Source organism: Lynx canadensis, chromosome D1, assembly GCF_007474595.2.
Source record: "Lynx canadensis isolate LIC74 chromosome D1, mLynCan4.pri.v2, whole genome shotgun sequence".
Classification (NCBI taxonomy): domain Eukaryota; kingdom Metazoa; phylum Chordata; class Mammalia; order Carnivora; family Felidae; genus Lynx; species Lynx canadensis.
This window is the reverse complement of record NC_044312.2, coordinates 22994857-23013662: the sequence shown is the minus strand read 5'-3', so window position 1 is coordinate 23013662 and position 18806 is coordinate 22994857. Positions and strand designations below refer to the sequence as shown.

Genomic DNA, 18806 nt, shown 5'->3' with positions numbered 1-18806 from the left:
TAGCTCAATTAATCTTCCTATGAAAAGAAGTCATATTATCAACTCTCAGTCGGGTGTTAGTATCATCCCTATTTCACAAATGACCAGCAAAAACAAGACTCCCAAGAGTTTAAATAACTTGACCAAGTCAAATGAGGTAGAGTCAGAATTTGATATAGGTCTGCTTGGCTCTACTTAGTCTATCATGTTATTCTTGGAGAACCAGCTTTAGTATCTATTTTGTATTATAAAAGCACCCGATTCAGGCCTAAAATTCATTGAATGTACATCCATGGCACTTAAGCATCTATCAACCTTCCCACCCAGTCATTGTGGACTCGGGCACTGGGCTCATGGTATTTCTTTGAACATTTCTCTCGGGCTCTTCAATGTCTGCCCATGTCTCCAGCTCTGATCCCATAAATTATAATGACCTGAGGTCTCTGCACCATTTCCTCCACCAGCATCCAGTAGCGTGCTAGATCTATAATCATCACCGTAATTGTTGCGCTTCGGAAATGGTGAGTAATCATAACCAAAGACCTCTTGTCTTTTTTACTCCTCAATCTTGTAACAACCTCACGGAAATCTCCTTTTCTTTTGTCTGACCTTTTATTCCAATCTATCATTCTTTTCCAGCTGACACTTTGGATCCTGTGATTGATGATTTAAATTACTTTCTTACGACTACCATGTATTTTTCTCCTTCTTGCACATCCCCCAGTGAAGCTGCAAATTTGGATCAGTGTTATGCTTTTCCCCTTACACCTGAATGGTTAAATTTTGATAGAGGAAATCAAACAATCATGCAGATGCCTCCCCTACAAATTCATGATCCCCAACCTTAGCCAGGCTCTCAGCATCACTCATTACTCCGGGGATTGATTTTCAACTTTTAGTTTTCAACTCTCATTTTTCCTAATGGTTATTCCAAACCCTTACCACCTTACTCAAGCATCTTTTTCATGTGTCACACCTTGAAGTCAGTCAACAACCTTCCGTCCAAATTCATCAAGATAATCAAGGGCTTTAGTTATCAGAGTTTTAGAAATTGACCCTTGGCTACAACTTTATAGGGTTCCATATTCTTTCTGAGGGAATATTTTTGTGACATAAATATACTCTATACTGATGACTTTCAAATCTATATGTCCAGCTTGGACTTATCAATCTGTGGACACCTGTACTTGGAGGTTCCACAGGGACCTCAAATTCAAAAGGCTCAAATTGAACATATCATTGTTTCCCTAAAACCTATATCTCCTGCTGGGCATTATTTTCTCCCAGGTACCATGGGGGTAGGGAGCATGACTATCATCCACTCAAGCTAGAAGGCTGTTGTCATCCTTGAGTCCCCTGTCTTCTTCACTTTCCACATGAAGTCAGTTTCCAAGTCCTGCCAAATTTTCCTCTTGTTTCTGGACTCTCTCCTCTCTTCTCTGCTCTTGCTTTACTACTGTCCTTGATTCAACTGGAGCAGTTCAGTCTCTTGCTCCAACTGGACTGTCTAGACAGCTTCTGAAGCTTCCAAATTTTTTGATCTCAGACTTGGCTCCCTCAGTCCATCCTCATCACTGATGCTAGGTCATGTTTCTAAAGACAAATCTGACCATATTACACTCCCATGTAAAACCCTGCATTGATTCTCCATTGCCTATAGGATAAAGTACCAGCTTCTTGGTATGATTTGTGATTTGACTTTGGGTTCATTCTGCAGTGCCTTCATTTACCAATCTTCACCTAGCCCCTTACACTTCAACCACAAAGAAGAGCTTATGGGGCGCCTGGGTGGCTCAATTGGTTAGGTGTCCAACTTTGGTTCAGGTCGTGATCTCCTGGTTCATGAGTTTGAGCCCTGCATCAGGCTCTCTGCTGTCAGCAGAGTCCACTTTGGATCCTCTGTCCCCCTCTCTTTCTGCTCCTCGCCTGCTCACACACTCTCAAAAAAAAAAAAAAAAGGAGAAGAGCTTGAAGATCCAGTGGGCTGCCTTGTTTCTCACCTCTATGCCTTTATTCATAATGTCCCTTCTGCCAAACTGCCCTTCCACTCCTTGACCTTTACCTGGCCAACTCCTACTATCCTTTAAGACTTAGTTCATGAGTCACTTCTTTTAGGAAGCCTTTCTTGACAAGCCACCCTCCCCTTCCCCCAAACTCCAGGCACTGTTAGCACCACTGCCCTGTGCTTCCACAGCTCCTTGTTCATTATACTGAAGACATGTCAGTGTACTTATCCATTTACGCACCTGGATCACAATTAGATTGTGAGCTCTTTGGGGACTAGGTCATAATTCTCCATGTACCTCTTTGCCTAGCAGCGGCATAGAGTAGGTGCTTACTAAGTATTTTTTTAAATTTTTTCTTTTTCTTTCTTTCTTTTTTTTTATTAGAGAGAGAGACAGAGAGAGAGAGACAGAGAGTGTGGGAGAGGGGCAGAGGGAGAGAGAGGGAGAAATCTTTAGCCTGATGTAGGGCTCCATCCCTTGATCAGATCATGACTTGAAATGAAATCAAGAGTCAGATGCTCTGGGTGCTTGGGTGGCTCAGCTGGTTAAGCGTGTGGTTCAAGTGTGGGTTAGAGCCCAGCATCGGGCTCCACCTGACACTCAGAGCCTCCTTGGGATTCTCTCTCCCCGCCTCCTCTGCCCCTCCCCCATTCTCTCTGTCCCTCCCTCTTGCTCTCTCTCACAATAAATAAATAAATAAAATGTTTAAAAAAAGAGTTGGATGGTCAACCGACTGGTTGCCCCTTGATTTGTTTTGTTTTGTTTTGTTTTTAGTATTTTTAAGTTTTTTAAAAATTTATTTTGAGTGAGAGGGAGAGAGAGAGACTGAGAGTGGGAGACAGGGAATCCTCAGCAGACTCTGAGATGTCAGAGCCCAACCCAGGGCTCATACCCATGAGCTGCAAGATCATGACTTGAGCCCAAGCTGGATGCTTAACTGACTGAGCCACCCTGTTTTTGTTTTTGTTTTTTTTTTTTTTTTAGCATTTTTAAAGCAAGTGCTGAACAAATAAATGATTCATTGGTGAAATCCTTTTTTCATTTCTCTTTCTTTCTTTCTTTCTTTCTTTCTTTTTTTTGAGAGAGAAAGAGAGAGAGAGAGAGAGAGAGAGAGAGAGAGAATCCCAAGCAGGGTCCATGCTCAGTACAGAGCTGATGTGGGGCTCAATCCCATGACCCCGGGATCATGATCTGAGTTGAAATCAAGAGTTGGAAGGTCAACCAACTGAGCCATCCAGATGCCCCTATGAAATACTATTTTATATCTGAAATGATTTCTCCACTTTATGAACAAGGCAGAAAAAGTAATCATTATCAATAAACATCATCATGATTATTTCTCAGCCTGATTATGAGGAATAATAGGTACAGTGATATTCAAATGGCACTGTGAGATTGGGGGTTCCCAGAGTCATATGGGCTCCAAGAGAGGAACCTGTAAGTGTCTCTAGTGTAACTGCAGTGGTGGGGGATGGCTACGATTCTTAATGAGTGTCACAAGAAATCTGCAAGACTTCCATTCTATTCAGACAGAACTCTCTCAGTGTTTATAAGATTTATATGCTGAATGAAAAATCATTTACTATACCTTAAGTTAATAACATACCGATTTGTGATTTGAAGTAAAACATGGGACAATGGAACACAAACTAGAGTCACAGCTTCTTTTTTGCCTCCTATCCTGACTTTCATAGGATCTAATGCTTTCACAAAGATCTTGGACATAGCAAAAGCAGAAAGTTAAACTGTTTGAACCCTACCACTTTCAAAGCATTTCTTTGTGAAATTCAAGTAAGAAGGTAAGGGAGACTGGCATATTCTCCTGAAATTCACTATTGAATGTTGTGTGTGTGTATGTGTGTGTGTTCAGAGATTTTGTTTTATTTATTTTTATGTTTATTTTTGAGAGAGAGCATGAGTGACAGAGTGTGAGTAGGGGAGTGGCAGAGAGAGAAGGAGACACAGAATCAGAAGCAGGCTCCAGGCTCTGGGCTGTCAGCACAGAGCCAGGCGCAGGGCTTGAACCCATTAACCGCCATCATGACATCCTGACCTGAGCCGAAGCTGGACGCTTGACAGACGGAGCCACCTAGGCACCCCTAAAGATTTTAAGTAATCTCTACACCCACGCAACATGTGCTCAAACCCACAACCTGGAGATCAAGAGTCACTCACTCTACCAACTGAGCCAGCCAGTCATCCCAGTACTGAATGTTTTTGAACTTTCACTAGACTTCTTTGTAGTTAAACTATTAACAAGTAATGACAGTGGTTAAAAAAAAAAAAAAAAAAAAACTGCTAGTAATAGAAGTCACAGCTCTCAAATGCCCAGTGAATGTCAGGTGCTTTTCACCAAGTATCATACCTAGGCTTCACAACAACCTTTAACTAGAATTTATTTTTCCCTTTTTCATGTTTAACAACTTAAGTTCAGTGAGATCAAATAACTCGAGGCAGGTCCAAAGGACGAGGTGGGAAGACTCTGGGACCAAAGACCAGGTTAGTTTCACCAGGTGACACTGAGCCTCTCCTAGTCTCTTGAGTTTTGCTACCTGCTTGCGTGTATATGAATGCACGGCGGGATGCAGCTGCTTAAGAAAGGACGCACAGAAAGTGCTGAAAAGGCTCAGGAGCCTTAAGCGGCGGGAAGCTGGAATCCGAAGGCAGAGCCCAGGTAGGAGCCAAAAGAAGGGTTGGACTCATTGCCTCCACACACTACTTAGGTAGAGGAGCGAGGGGCGGGACCTGGGCGGGCAAACAGGGGAGCGTGGAGACCATTTGTGGACGGGCCAGAAATGCCGCCTCTCCCGGGGAAGCAAGGTGAGGGGAAAGTGAGTGCAGGCATCTTGGAGTCTCCGTGAGTTGCTGAGGCCGCTCAGCCTCACTGTCCTAAACCAAAGCAGAGACCGTACTCAACTTTCCTGGGGACGCTTTCCCGTAGAGGAAGCAGGAAGGGGACGAGGAGAAGCTCCTGGACGGAGCGCCCCCCCCCCACCACCGCAGATTGGTACGGCCCATCCCCCCGCCGCTGATCTGGCAGGCTGCGCGCGCACCCTCCGGCAGGGCGCGGGCCGGCGGGGCGCTGCGGCCTCTGCGGCCCGGTTCCCTCCTCCCGCTCCTCGCGTGCTGCTCGCTGGACCCGAGCCCGCCGGTTACGCGCCCGCGCGCCTGAGCGGAGAGGAGCGCGGCCGCGGGGACGCGCCCCGGTGGCTCCGCCCCCCCCCCCCAGCTCCCCTCCCCTGAGTCCCGGGTGCCCGGCTCGCGCGGCTCGGTGCGAGGAGAGCGGGGACCCCGCGCTAGCCAGCCCGCCCGCCCCTGCGTCCCCGCCCCGGCGTGCGAGGCGCCGCGCCCTCCTGCTGCCCTGCTCTGTGCATGGAGGGGCCCGTTCGGATCGCAGCCGCCGCCGCCGTAGCCGCCGCCAGCGCGCGGGGGATGACCTGGGGGTGGTTTTCGGAGCCGGCTGCCGCGCAGGAGGTCCGGGGACTGAGTCTGCCCCGCTGAGAGGTGCGGGGGTGGGCCCGCCGCAGGATCGGAGGGAGGGGTGGTCCGGGGACCCCGGGCTTGGGGGCCACGCGGCTTGGGAGCGGGAGGTCCGCGGGAGGGCAGGTCGGTGCGCCCCGCAAGGCGTGGGGATCCCGGACTGCGTGCGGGTTCTGGGGAGGGCAGCTGACGGATGCCCACCGGGGAGCTGCGGCGTTCCGCGTCCTCGGGGACGCTGAGCCACCTCGTGGGAGGAGGCGGGGTGAGGTGTCAGTAACACGATTAAATCTCTTTGACAATGATCCGCTGGGGCAGGTGAGCTCCAGCGTAGCCGGGAGTCAGGGGCGCCAGCACGTTTTCCCAAGGGAGCGGAGCGGGGTCCCTCGCCTCTCTCAACCTCCATCCCGCAGAGCCCCCGCGAGAGACAGTGATTTATGTGTAGGGAGAAGCAAGAGAAATTTCCTGCACAATGTATCTTTCTCTTGCCTTCCCAGGCTCAGTGACTTCCCAGCCCCAGGGAGTGTATTTTTCCTTCTTCTCTGTAAAGCTTTCTGTGGATTGCATTATCATTTGCTAAATACATTACAGCTCGCTATTTATCTCGGTCTGCAGCTTCCAGACCTTTGTTGCTTTCTCTCCACATCTAGGGATTTCAGTAATAAATCATTGAGGGGGATAGATAGACTCCCTTGCCCTTGCCTTCATTGTTCTCCCTAACCCCACCAAATCAGGTGGAAGGCTCTCCAAAAGGAGTTCTTCTCCAGAATGCCTGCCTTTCCTGGTGAGGACTACAGAGGGTGGCAGGTGCCTTAAGGGCCGGCTGCTTTCCACTTTAGATCTAGAATTTAGAGAACATCATAACAGAAAGTCAGCCTCTGTGTCCTAAATCAAACACCTTGAGAAACAGAAAGTTGAACTAAAAGCTAACATGAGATTTTTCTCAGGCCAGTGGCCAGCAAAAATGAAAGAGGCCAATTCTGTTTCCATGCCTCACTGGTACCATTGCCCTCAGACTCCCAGCTAACACCTGGTGTCCCTAAAGGGCAGTGTCACAGAGGGACAAGGTGGGAGGGGACCTGGGAAATAAATGGGTTTATTCTCAGTGTAATTCTAAGCATTTTATTACATTTTATAGCTCATTTTTTGAAAAGGAGTCTATTTTAGCTGAAAATGGGAGGGGGAATGTAGTTCAACTTGTAGGACAAGATGAAAGAAAAGAATTCTGGAAATTTTAAATTAGTGCTTAACTATTTAAGCATTCTTAGGAACCCAGAGAGGCACCAAATACTGTAGTTTCTGTTATACACATGTTGAAATAAACTGCCTCATACTTTAAGTTATATGAGAAGGATGGAGAAAACCTGTTTCATTTTGTAAAGACGTGCCCTGGGTGTGTGCTTGGCAGTGGGTAGAGCAGAAACATTTATATTTCTATAAAAAACACACAAGTACATATTGTTTAACTTTCATGCAAAAACTCAGATATAGTATGTGGAAATCTGGTCTTTGTTTGAATAGTTTAGTCAACCAGGAAAATCAGTTACTAGAAGTACTGTGCTATTGTTTGTGTAGTAACTCACTTGGGATGCTTTGATTGATTGCTATGGTTCTCATCAACCTCCTCTTCTGTGGAAAGTACTTAAACAGCTCTGACTCTCAAGCCGGGAAGTACAAAGAACCCTTAGGACTTGGAACATACTGATCTAGCTTGTTGTAGGTTGGCTTCTAAAATCAGTCTTATCCTTTGCTTTCTTTGCAAGTGGGAATTAAGTTCACTTCAAGTAGGATTCCCCCGCCCCCTGTCAGCAAGGTATATATAGATGGAGGCTTTGTGTGGAAACTTTTGTCATAGGGCTTTGCTCTAAAGCGGGCAGGTAAAATTTGTTGACCAGGTCTTCTGCTTTTCTCTTTTCCGCTTTGCCCTTATGCTCTCATAACTTTCTAGACGATTTCATTTATGGGTTTGTCAAAATATAAGTTGAAGTAAAAGTTTTCTTCTCTAGGAAGGTTTCTTTTGCAAAAACTTAGACTAAAAACTGGTGATTGTGTCCAGGTATACCCTGGGAAAATGATTTCAGGAATTAAACATTATCTTAGGGAAATTAGACTGGGATAGGAACTTAAAAATAACTAATTGAAAAATTGGTTGTTTATAACATGTAATTACATTAGCTATGGCCTTGTAATTAGCATTTGTACTTTGCAGAAGGAAAAATAAGACAGCACATCACAAGAGCAGAGGAGTTGTCTCCAAGGTAGTCTTTCTTTAAGATATATGGTCTTACTACTTAATAGGAACTAATTAGATTAGAAAGAGAATTTGGAGTCTGGTTGCTAAATAGATTGCTTTGAAGGACTTGATTTTATGGTGATTTTCAGTTAGTGCTTTTTTTTTTTCCCAAGAAGTTTTGTTAATTGGATTAGATAATGGTTTTATTGTTTTTTATTCAGGATTTTATATTGTATGTAAATATCCTATTTATTTATAAACATTCCACTTATACATTTTTGTCGTGTATATGGTATTAATTTACTTTTAAGAGGCTGACAAGGAGGGCTTTGATTCTTCTCAATTAAACTTCAAAGATGGTATATGGAATATACTTAATGTCACTTTAAAAATATTGGATTACAATTAAGTGAAAAACTGGCTTGTTGGTTTTTTTTTTTTTTTTAATCCTTCAAGTTTTCCGTCATTGTTTGTGCTCTTTCCCCCATTGTCAGGCTTAAAACATACAGTATCATTGTCATCTGTCCCCTGAATAATGGTCCTGAGGTGATATTATTAACGTGGCTTTTTAAAATCAAACTAATTATACTTGCCTAAAAGAGCCACATGTGTGTGATTCTAGCTGCCTGGTGCCTTTTGAGAGCCCTGGAGACAAGCTAGTGAATAGAGCTGAAAATTCATTCTGTATTTGATTAAATGGAACAGACTCGCTGCTCCTTACCCCAGCAGGGGCTATGAGATCTCTTGATCCCCGAAGCGGCTCCAAGACCCTGGGAATAACATTAGCGAGCACCTGAGGAATTTCTGCCCCGCAGTGCCTTTTGTGTGTGTGTGTGTGTGTGTGTGTGTGTGTGTGTGTGTGTAGAGGGATTGGAGCTGAGTGGTGATGGGGCGGTGGAGGGAGGGGGCGGAGAGAGGCTACATTAGAAGACTCCATATGTTAGCAGATCTAAAATCAAGGCATGACTTAACAGCTTATCTTATAAGAGAAAACAGCCCAACCCGAAGGCAGATTGCTAGTCAGGACTCTCTTACGAGCAGGACTGTGGTGATGTGTTTTTAGCACTGAACTGAACGCCACTGTTAAGTACAAAAAGTCACTTCTCTGCTCTCCCTCTGAAGCACAAGCATCTACACGTTGAAGACTTGGTAAGTTTTCTCTGAATGATCTTTTGATAAATATATAAAATTGTGTTACAGTTTGGTCTTGCCGGTAAGGACTGATGTATTGTTCTAATAACTTTTTAAACTGAGGGCAAAATCAGACTTTTATGTGAAGCACATCGCTTTGCAGAGATGAACTGCTTGTTTGAATAGGCATATTTCACTTTTCTCTTTTGTTTTTATACGATTTCATTGCATTCTTGTTACATTATTGAAGGATTTAAATTCATTTAGGGTATATGTCTCTTTCCTGGTGTCTTATTGAGAGGTCTGATCTTTAGTATTTTTTAAGGCATTGCTTTGCAGACTTTGCTTGCAGCCACAAGTAAATGAAAATATATCTACCAAAAACATTCTATAAAGTCTTTGGAGCAAAATTTTTGAGAAACGTGAGTGTGTCCTCCTCCCCAGCCACCCGCCCCCGCAGCTGCCCCAAATAATTTTTGGGTACAAACATTTTTCAGGATATTTGCCCAGTTTGTTTCTTGTGTACTTTTCCAGGAAGGGCAGTTCTGAATCTTGGATAGTATCATTAATCAATTTCCATATTCCAAGAAGAAAATTCCAAGTTAAAAATGAATTTGAATTCTGGTGCTAGTTTTCCACTGATGCAGAACTCAATAGCGTATTTGCTGGGCAATTTGATATATTTTGTTCCTGATTATAATCCTGTTGTGTGTCACAGTTCTCTCCGTCCTATTACCATGTAGTCCTCTCCCAAATTCTCACAATACTGAGTGTTGGGAAAATAAAGAAGCCTTTTAGAGACTGTGTTTAATTTTTTCTCACCTTAATCCTAGCACGACCAAATTGAAAGGACCCTTGCATGCATTGGGGTCAACACTGCAAGTTAGCATTGTGCCAGTCTTGGTTCACAGGTTTTTAGTGGCTTTTGCTGTGTGATATATTTTGATGGCCAGAGATCATAAAAAACTACCCCTAAAGCACATTTTGTTCTGCCGAATATTGGTCGGAATGTGAATAGGGACTTCAGTTCTTGAGAGCTAGAATGATGTGCCTTTCAATCATAGGATTAAGGGACAGTGAAGTTCCTTGTATCTTACGTCAGAGGGTAAAGAAATATACAGGTCATATGACTGAGCGTAGAAATATTCTGCTTACCGTTTTGTTGCTTGGAACTGTGTGGTTGATTTTATTTTTATATTACCCTACTACAAACAGCATTCAAAAGTTGATCTACAAAGCTTGCTTCTCAGCTACCTATTCTTGTTAGATACTCGCTCACCTTTTTTTATTTGGGGAAGTGAGCTTGACCGAAGTCTTGGTTTCCTCATCTGTAAAATGGGGATAACAATAGTATCTCTTACCACGGTTGTGGGGATTACATGGGAGAATGAAAATAAATTGCTTGGGATATGCTAAAACTGTAACACGTGAGTGTTGGCTCCTATTACTTTTACTTAACTCCTTCTGTACATATTACTCTGATCCAGAGTTGGTTTAAGGACTAACATAGTAAGGAATTCTCAGAAGTTAGTAATCGTATGGGTACATGCAAGAGCTATAGATGTAATGTGCTCTTAATTTTGCAGTTGAACTGAAAGGTGCTTGGAAACAATGTTGCATTTTTCCTAGTTGATTGTGTGATATAAAAATGTACATGAGCGTGCAGTTAATGTACACTAAGTGCACAGCTGGATGAAGTTTTACATATGCACATATGGGTGGCAACTATTACCCAGATCAAGATCTAGAATATTTCTTTCACCTCGAAGTTCTCCTGGTGCCCCTTCCCAGACAACCCTGCCACCCCCATCAGGCAGCCACTGTTGCGCCTCATCTGACCATAGATTAGTTTTGCCTGTTCTCCAGCTATACTCATAAAAGTGGATTCCTATGGCATGTACTCTTTTATATGTGGTTTCTTGCACTGCTCATAAGGTCTGTGAGATTCATCCACGTTATTGTGTATGGTAGTAATTTGTGCTTTTTAAATTGTTACTTAAAGTTTTTGTGTGTTTTGAAATTGGTAGTAGTTCATTTTATCGGCACATTGGATATGTGGTCACTGGGAAAAAAGAAAAGGACACTTCTTCTCACATTATTTGAAAATCGGATCCTAGTGGCTAGCTTGAAAATTTACCATGACCTTATTTTTGTACATAAATATTAAAATGGGGTTGAGTAGTTGCTCTCAGTCATAATTACATAAACCAAACCTGTTGTTAACTGTCCTTCTGTGTGTGTGTGTTTAGAAGGGAAGGAAGAGAGCCCCAAAACAGAGAAGAAGGATCATCTAAGGTAGCTTATATCTTTTCGTGCTTAGGATTTAATGCCATAATCAATACTTAGAAACGTACAGAAGAAAGCACCAGCTAGCACTAGCATGAGAGTCTTAGAAGAAAACAAAATAACGTAATATTCTTTTGAAAACAAAAATACACCAAAAATGGAAGAAAGTGGAGTAGGATGTGATGCTACAGAAAAATTTTGAAGAACAGGGCTGCTTGCTTCAAGAAGAAGACTTTTGGCTACTAACCTGATGTGCTAAATAAAGTTTATTTCACCAAACAGTGAAACAAGAATGCAAGATGATGTTGATGAATTAGAAGGTTCTTTGTTTGTTTGTTCATTTTGAGGGAGTTGTGGTTGAGGTAAATAGTTTATTATATTTCTGTCCTTGGAAATGTTGATGAAGGATTTTCTGGGTGTCCTGCTGGAACACAAGCCACTTTTCTCCTTAGGAGACATTGTACTCTTCAGCTTTTGTAATTTCATTAAGTCTTATTGCTTCACACTCCTTGACGCAAGGTCGTTCTTGGCATACAGCCACGTGCATGGGTGGCTTCCCCCGGATCCCAGAGGGGCAAGCTGACCCCCTTTCCTTCTTAAATCAGACCCTCGGTGGCCCAGATTTCGAGGGGATGGGGGTTGAAATAGTGATAAATGATTCATCTTCTGCCCTGTATGGGGTACTCAAGAGATGCAGATTTTGTTTCAAAAGAAGGGAGAACTGTCTGTCAAATAGAGCTGCCTCATGATAGAGAATGCTCTTTTGAGGGGACACGAGCCCCTGATTACTGGACATTTGCGAAAGACACTGGGGAAGGGATCTCTTCCTTGGGTGAGAGATTGACCTACACGACCTCTGAGAGCCTTGCAGTAGTGAGACTCCATGAAATGGGCTTTTACTACGTAGTGATTCTACATAACCAATACATGCATGATTTTGGAGGGAGAAAAATGTGTCAAAAATGTCCAAACAGCCACTGAGTCCATACATTTTCTCAAACCAACCCGAGTTTAAAGTTGAGGACTGCCTCAGCTTGCTGGCTTTGTTCACTTTAAATGTAATTCTTCGTTTATATCACTAACAACTAAATGTCAGCTCCTCTTTTCTGTCTTTCTTACGTAAAGAGAAAATAGAAACTTCCCAGTATTCTACGTGTGCCAGCATCAGCAGTGATAATACTTTCCAAGTATAGTATTTGCTCCCTCTTGATGTAGGTACACATCTGAGAAGTTTCTTGAGGCCATCTGCTGGCCCAGGTGTATTTCTTCACTCTTACAACAGGTGTACTGTAAAAATGAATAAATATACATCTTCTCTCTCTGCCTTCTCTCCTCCACCCTACTTTTCTGTACTTGAATTTCGAGAGAGAGAAATCACTCATCCTGGGGGGAGAAAGTGACTTATCCAAGCAAAAAAACTGTATCTGGGATATTTTCTGAGGCCCATAGTTACTTAATCTAACCATGTACATATCTTGTATCTGTAAATATATGTTAACTCGTGTTAATAATTGATACTTAACAATGGCTGAAGGTAATGTAGAATCCTGAATCACTGAAATAATCTTTATTTTGTAAGCAGAAAAGTATAGTATACTGAGTTTACTGAGCTTTTACTGTTTTGTGTTCATGTACACATATAAATAAACCCTCCGTTGCCTCCCTGTAACGTATAAGCAGGTCTGCTCTGTTACCATTACCTTTTACCCCTCCAGCCACCTTTCCAAAATGGGAGAGGGGTGAGAGGAGATTTCAAATGTGTGACCAAAAAACCCAACTTTTGGTCTTCTGCTGAAACTGCTTCTGTGTCGCCTCCCTATCTCCAGTGGGGGTTTTGCCCCCACTCCAAATCATCCATTTTTCTCCGTGTTACCAGAGTAGCAATCTTCCTAAAACATAAATCCGATCATGTGACTGCTCTCCTTAAAATCGATTTCTCCGGAGACCCTGAATCGCTCACTTATTAAGGCCCAGGTCTTCAGTGGGGTGTACAGGTGCTCTACCTACTGGATGCTACTGCCGTCTTTAGCTACTTTGAATCACTTGAATGTACCTTGCTTTCTGTCTTGCAGGCTGGGAACTCTGTCTCTCCTTTGCCTGATACTGTATCATCATTGTTTACATGTCTGCTCATCCTCGTCTTTCTCCTTAAGGACAGATGATGTGCTGTCCCCTCTATGTGTGATCATCCCTCTCACCCCCTTACTCGCACTATGCCTAACGAGTACTAAATACCCAAATGGCTGAATGTATCCGAGTGGTAATCACAGTGCTTCTGAAGTGTCACTGTGCTTTTGGATTTCTTGGGGGCTGTTTTTTTTTTCTTTTAATTTTTTTAAATGCTTATTTGTTATTTTTGAGGGAGAGACAGAGTATGAGTTGGGGAGGGGCAGAGAGCGAGGGAGACGCAGAATCTGAAGCAGGCTCCAGGCTCTGAGCTGTCAGCACAGAGCCCAACTTGGGGCTTGAACTCACAGACCCCGAGATGATGACCTGAGCCAAACTCAGTTGCTTAACTGACAGCCACCCAGGTGGCCCTCTTGGGGGCTGTTTAAAATGATTTTTTTTTTTTTTTTTTTTTTTTTTATGAAGCTGTTTAAAATGATTTAATGAGTCCGGGGTGAATCCCAAGATTCTCCCTTTGTAGCGAGTTTCCAAATGGTGTTGATGATGTTGCCTGGACCCTAACTGTCCTCTCTAGACCCATGCGTGATTTCAACATACAGTCTGCTCTTAAAAATCCAGTGAAAGTGGTGCCTGGGCGGCTCAGTCGGTTCAGCTCAGGTCACGATCTCGTGGTTCATGGGTTTGAGCCCCGCGTCGAACTCTTTGCTGGCAGCTCAGAGCCTGGAGCCTGCTTCGGATTCTGTCTCCCTCTCTCTCTGCCCCTCCCCCACTCGTGCTCTGTCTCTTCTGCCTCTCTCTCTCTCTTTCTCAAGAATAAATAAACATTAAAAAAGTTAAAGTCTGATTCTTCATGTCAAGTTCAGGTAGACCACAGCTTCAAATAATGAAGATTAAAGAACGCTTTAGACAAAGAAAAAAAAAGTTAACTGTCTCATTATTGGAATGTTTGCATGATATTTTAACGGGTTTTTTTTTTCAGTTTTTGAATTTTTTAGTGTTAAAAAATTTAAATGGATGAATTTTTAAAACGATTATATATATTTAAAATGTGTATTTTTCTCCTGTGCAACATTTGGCGTCTGGAGAGGTGATACCAAGTTTTGTCTGGTTTTAAAATACTCACTATCGCAGGTGTTCTCTTGGATATATAGGTACTAAAAAGTGCGATTCTGGCTTCTGTCTCTTGCCAGGGAAATGCCTGGCAGTTATTGGCTTAATGAGTAATTGTACACACGGCCTGCTTGGAGGTAAATTTGGCAAGGGGGACAGATGTTTAATGGATAAAATACTACTTTTATCAGGCCATGAAATTACTGTAGTGACATCAGAACTTGGCAGCCTCTTTTATTCCAATAAAAACAAAAATAGCATCGTAAGCTAGGGAGAAGACATTTTTCTTGTCCATTTATTTTGGCTTATTTTCATGGTTTTGGCCTCAGGGTGTGTGTATAGCAAAATAACAACACAGTGAGTAACAGGCAAGAAGAATTAGGGAGTGAACATAGTTTCAGTTGAAACGGCCATGCTGTTTATCATTCACCTCTGTTTCAATAATTTAAACTGTTCCTCTCAGTTTGGTGACTAGGAGAGTAGGAGGGGTGGGTATGAGGAACCCTCATCCATAAAGTGGAGTTAAACTTCATTATTTGCCTTGATATTATATAGCTCACGATGTATTGACAAAATCTGACAATTGGCTTATGAAGATAGTCACGTGAGGGTAAGTGTCTGGGTGTGATTACAAATGCGACAGTACAGTTTTGTAGAAAAGGTGCCATTTAATTCTTTTTATAAACACTGGTAAAATAACATCGTGTTGCCAGTCAGTTCAATTTGATTGAATATAGTGTTTCCTCCCGCCCGTTTTCCCCTGTTCACTCTCGTCGGGAAATTAGATTTTTAGATTGTCACCATGACTTAGCGACCCCTCATATACCAGGATTTCAGTTTTGTGTCCAGGCATCTGAATAGCAGGTCAGTAGATCCTGGGACCACTCAATACTGAGAAGATACTTTTATTGTTCTTGATAGATTGTTAAACTCCTGAATAGAACCATACTAAAGTCTAACTATTACATTCTGTCCATGATTTACTTTGTGGGTTCGTCTTACTGTGATCACCTTTTTAAACAAGCTCATTTTATTTCTTTCATCAAATCTTGGATGTTCATCCAAAGTGGAATTACAAGTTTAGTTTTATAGTAAGGACTCTATAGTTCTGATGGGGTAAAGTATATTTCAAACTGTATTCTAAATAGATATTTCTGCTTAAGATGTATTTTCAAGTCCTGTTATAATCTGATTAGGATGGTTCTGATCTCTTTATCCGTTTGTTTGATTTCTATTTATTGATGATTAGGCATATTTTCTTTATTTATGGTCAAATCCATTTTGAGATTAAAACACATCAGAACGCTACCTTGAATTTCTAATTTCAATCTCTATTGATCATGTTTTAGATTATTTTGTGTTTGAATTGGGCTTTGACTGTAGACCTGTATAGGTCTTTCACATAATTTTCTTCTTACACTTCTTACATTTTGGAGCTAAGTTTTTTAAATCCCGTGGCTAACAAAAACCAATTTGAGTCATTATAAGATGGGTTGTTAACTGTGGTCTCCTATTAGGCTAGCAAACACAGTTGTCATTATTTGTTATTTCTTTTGTGTTTGAGGATGCATTTTAAAATAGCTATTGTCGTAGTGGTTAGGTCTTAAAGTAATTTCACATTTGTTACTATGACAGCAGCCACAGTGGGGTTTTTAATCATACAATGCAGCTCGTGCAGAGATTGATATCAGCATTTTGTGGCATCAAATAAATTTTAGCCCAGGGATTTGACTACATACATCTTACTGTTGTCAGTAGGGGTCTCGTAGCCAGCTCCCAAAGTGGGTTTCTAAATGTGAACCTTCCAAGCCCTGGCTGTATCCCATTCCGCGGGAAAATAACAAATCGTTTTAAAGAGACATTGTCAGTGTTTTACTTATTTTGGGATTTCTCTTTGAGATAGGAGATTATCAGGGAAAAAAGATGAGGAAATGATTAACCCTGCAGGACAAAGATCAGATTCAGTGTTTTCTTAGCTGGCTGCGCATACATACAGAATACTTAATTAGCTGTGGTCACAGATGTCAGCTGGTCGTGGAATCAAATCAGCAGGCACCCCCTATCGAACTCCCATGGCCCTTCAACAACCAAGAAAGAGAAACTGAGTTTTCGGTTTTTCCTTTCTGCAATGCAGGCTTCCTACCACCCCCGCCTCCCGCCCCCTTCATGTGAAATGCAAGTTTTCTGGATTAAAAAAAAAATCCTTTCGCTTGATATTTGGTACACAAAGGAAGTCCCCGTTTGCTTTGTGGAAGTTCTTTCTAATTCACTGAGAAATACTAACCTCTTCCGTATCTGATTTACCTGGAGCGGATGTAAACTCTGGCAGTTTAACAACAGGTGACGTGGTGACGAAGGAGTGACTGTATTGCTTTTGCAGACCAGGACTCTTGTCTGTCTGGTGTGCTGCAGCCTGGGAAAGGGAAGTGCTGTCCTGTGTGGGGTTGCAGTGGAGAAGCACATCACCCGCCTTGCTCACTTAGCGCCTTGTGAAGTGTTCCAGCTTTGACGACTCCTGCCTTGTGGTTCTTTTTATTCCAGACGCAGAATGATCTCCTCTTTCTGATGGTGGTGTGTGTTTGTTTTTCTGCTTAAATGTACGAAACAGTAAAATTGTCACGAGAGTGGAAACCATGAGGACAATACGTGATTGAGCATTAGGATCGTGTTTATGAGAGTTTTCATGTAGTTGAAAGTTAGATCTTTAACATCTCTCTAATGCTGGGAAAGGAGGTTCTTTGAAACTGTAGTCATTCTTCTAAAGCTTAAATTAGATTATAATTGCACATTTGTCTGTGCTTAGGAAGAGAATAAAATACTTCTACGTTTTGTTTTGTTTTGTTTTCTCTTTGACATTTCTTTGACATTTCTAAACCACAGACTCTGCATTCTGGATTCTGTTGACCTCACGGAAGATATGGAAGTGAATTTTGCCTAAGATAAAATTGATTCCCTGGTGTCTTATAGTTTTGAACTCTTTCCTCTACAGAGGTTACTTTATTTTTATTTCTAGCCACAGGGATCCTTGCTTTCTAGCACATTTCTTTAAAGCAGGCGCTTGGAAATTTCTCTAACAGAATGTCCCAGCTGAAATGAAGTTTGGAAGCCCTTTCCAGTTCTATGTAAAATCAGGAAAATAGCAAAGGAGCTTTTTTTTTTTTTAAATTTTTTTTAACATTTTATTTGTTTTTGAGACAGGGAGAGACAGAGCATGAACAGGGGAGGGTCAGAGAGAGGGAGACACAGAATCTGAAACGGGCTCCAGGCTCTGAGCTGTCAGCACAGAGCCCGATGTGGGGCTCGAACTCACGGACTGCGAGATCATGACCTGAGCCGAAGTCGGATGCTCAACCGACTGAGCCACCCAGGCGCCCCCCCGCAAAGGAACTTTTTAGAAGTAAATCTCATTTTACATTTGCGTCTTTGTGGAATGAACATCAAATCTACATTGAGATGTTCTTTTCTCTTAATGGTTGTTCCATGATACCCCTGTATCCAAAACATGACGGATGATTATCAAGACATAATTTGGTTTTTCATTTCTTAGATTTGTTAGAAAATGAATTCAAGCTTTGCAGTTTTTTTTAATTTTATTTTTTTAATTTTTTTTTAACGTTTATTTATTATTGAGAGACCGAGCATGAGCAGGGGAAGGGCAGACACAAAATCGGAAGCAGGCTCCAGGCTCTGAGCTGTCAGCACAGAGCCTGACGTGGGCTCGAACTCACAGACTTCAAGATCATGACCTGAGCTGAAGCCAGGACACTCAACCAACTGAACCACCGAGGCACCCCTCAAACTTTGCAGTTTTACATGATGCTTTTAATGTTGCTTTGACCAGTTGTTAACTTCTCTTTCGTTTTGTGTCACTGTATAAGGTTGGCTAAAACAAATGCTAACGCTAAAGCATTTAATGACAGCAAATTTGTATTATTTTGGTGAAAATCAAGCCAGTCGTTAACTGTTTAATGAAACAGTTTAAAAATGGTTTTGATGACAAGATCGAGAAGAAAGAAAAATAGACATTCTTAAAGGCAAATTTTGCTCCTCCTTCATTGGAGTGAAGAGTGAGTTGTGATAGCAACAGAGACCAGCTTCCAGTAAGAGGTGTGAGGCTGTTTATTTTCACTCTGGAGATGTATATACTACAGAAGGAAAACTCTGGCCTTGCTTAACCTAAGCAAGTCATTACTTATCTACGATCTGGCAAGCAATTTGATTAAAGTTGACAGAGCTCATATAATACCAGAACCAGGCCCTCTTAATGATTGATGAGGCTTGTCTGTAAGTCTTTTTTTTTTTTTTTGAAAGAAGAGAAACTGAACAAGAATGAATACTTGTTCAGATCTCTAATTGCCCAGTATAAGCCAAGTCTATAATGTAGTTTTGTGTATAGTGATTAATATGTATTAATTTGTATGTTGTTTTAGGTAATGGTTAAATGGCTTTAAAATAAT

General features: G+C 42.1%; 1 protein-coding gene across 1 annotated transcript in view; it reads left to right on the top strand.

Moving 5' to 3' along the window:
- The first annotated feature begins 5264 nt into the window (after positions 1-5264).
- Positions 5265-18806, top strand: part of CDON (cell adhesion associated, oncogene regulated) — a 103332-nt gene continuing 89790 nt past the window's right edge. The window contains exon 1 of the mRNA XM_030332223.1: positions 5265-5489. The gene's annotated coding sequence lies outside the window, so the exon portion shown is untranslated. The remainder of the gene's footprint in view (positions 5490-18806) is intronic.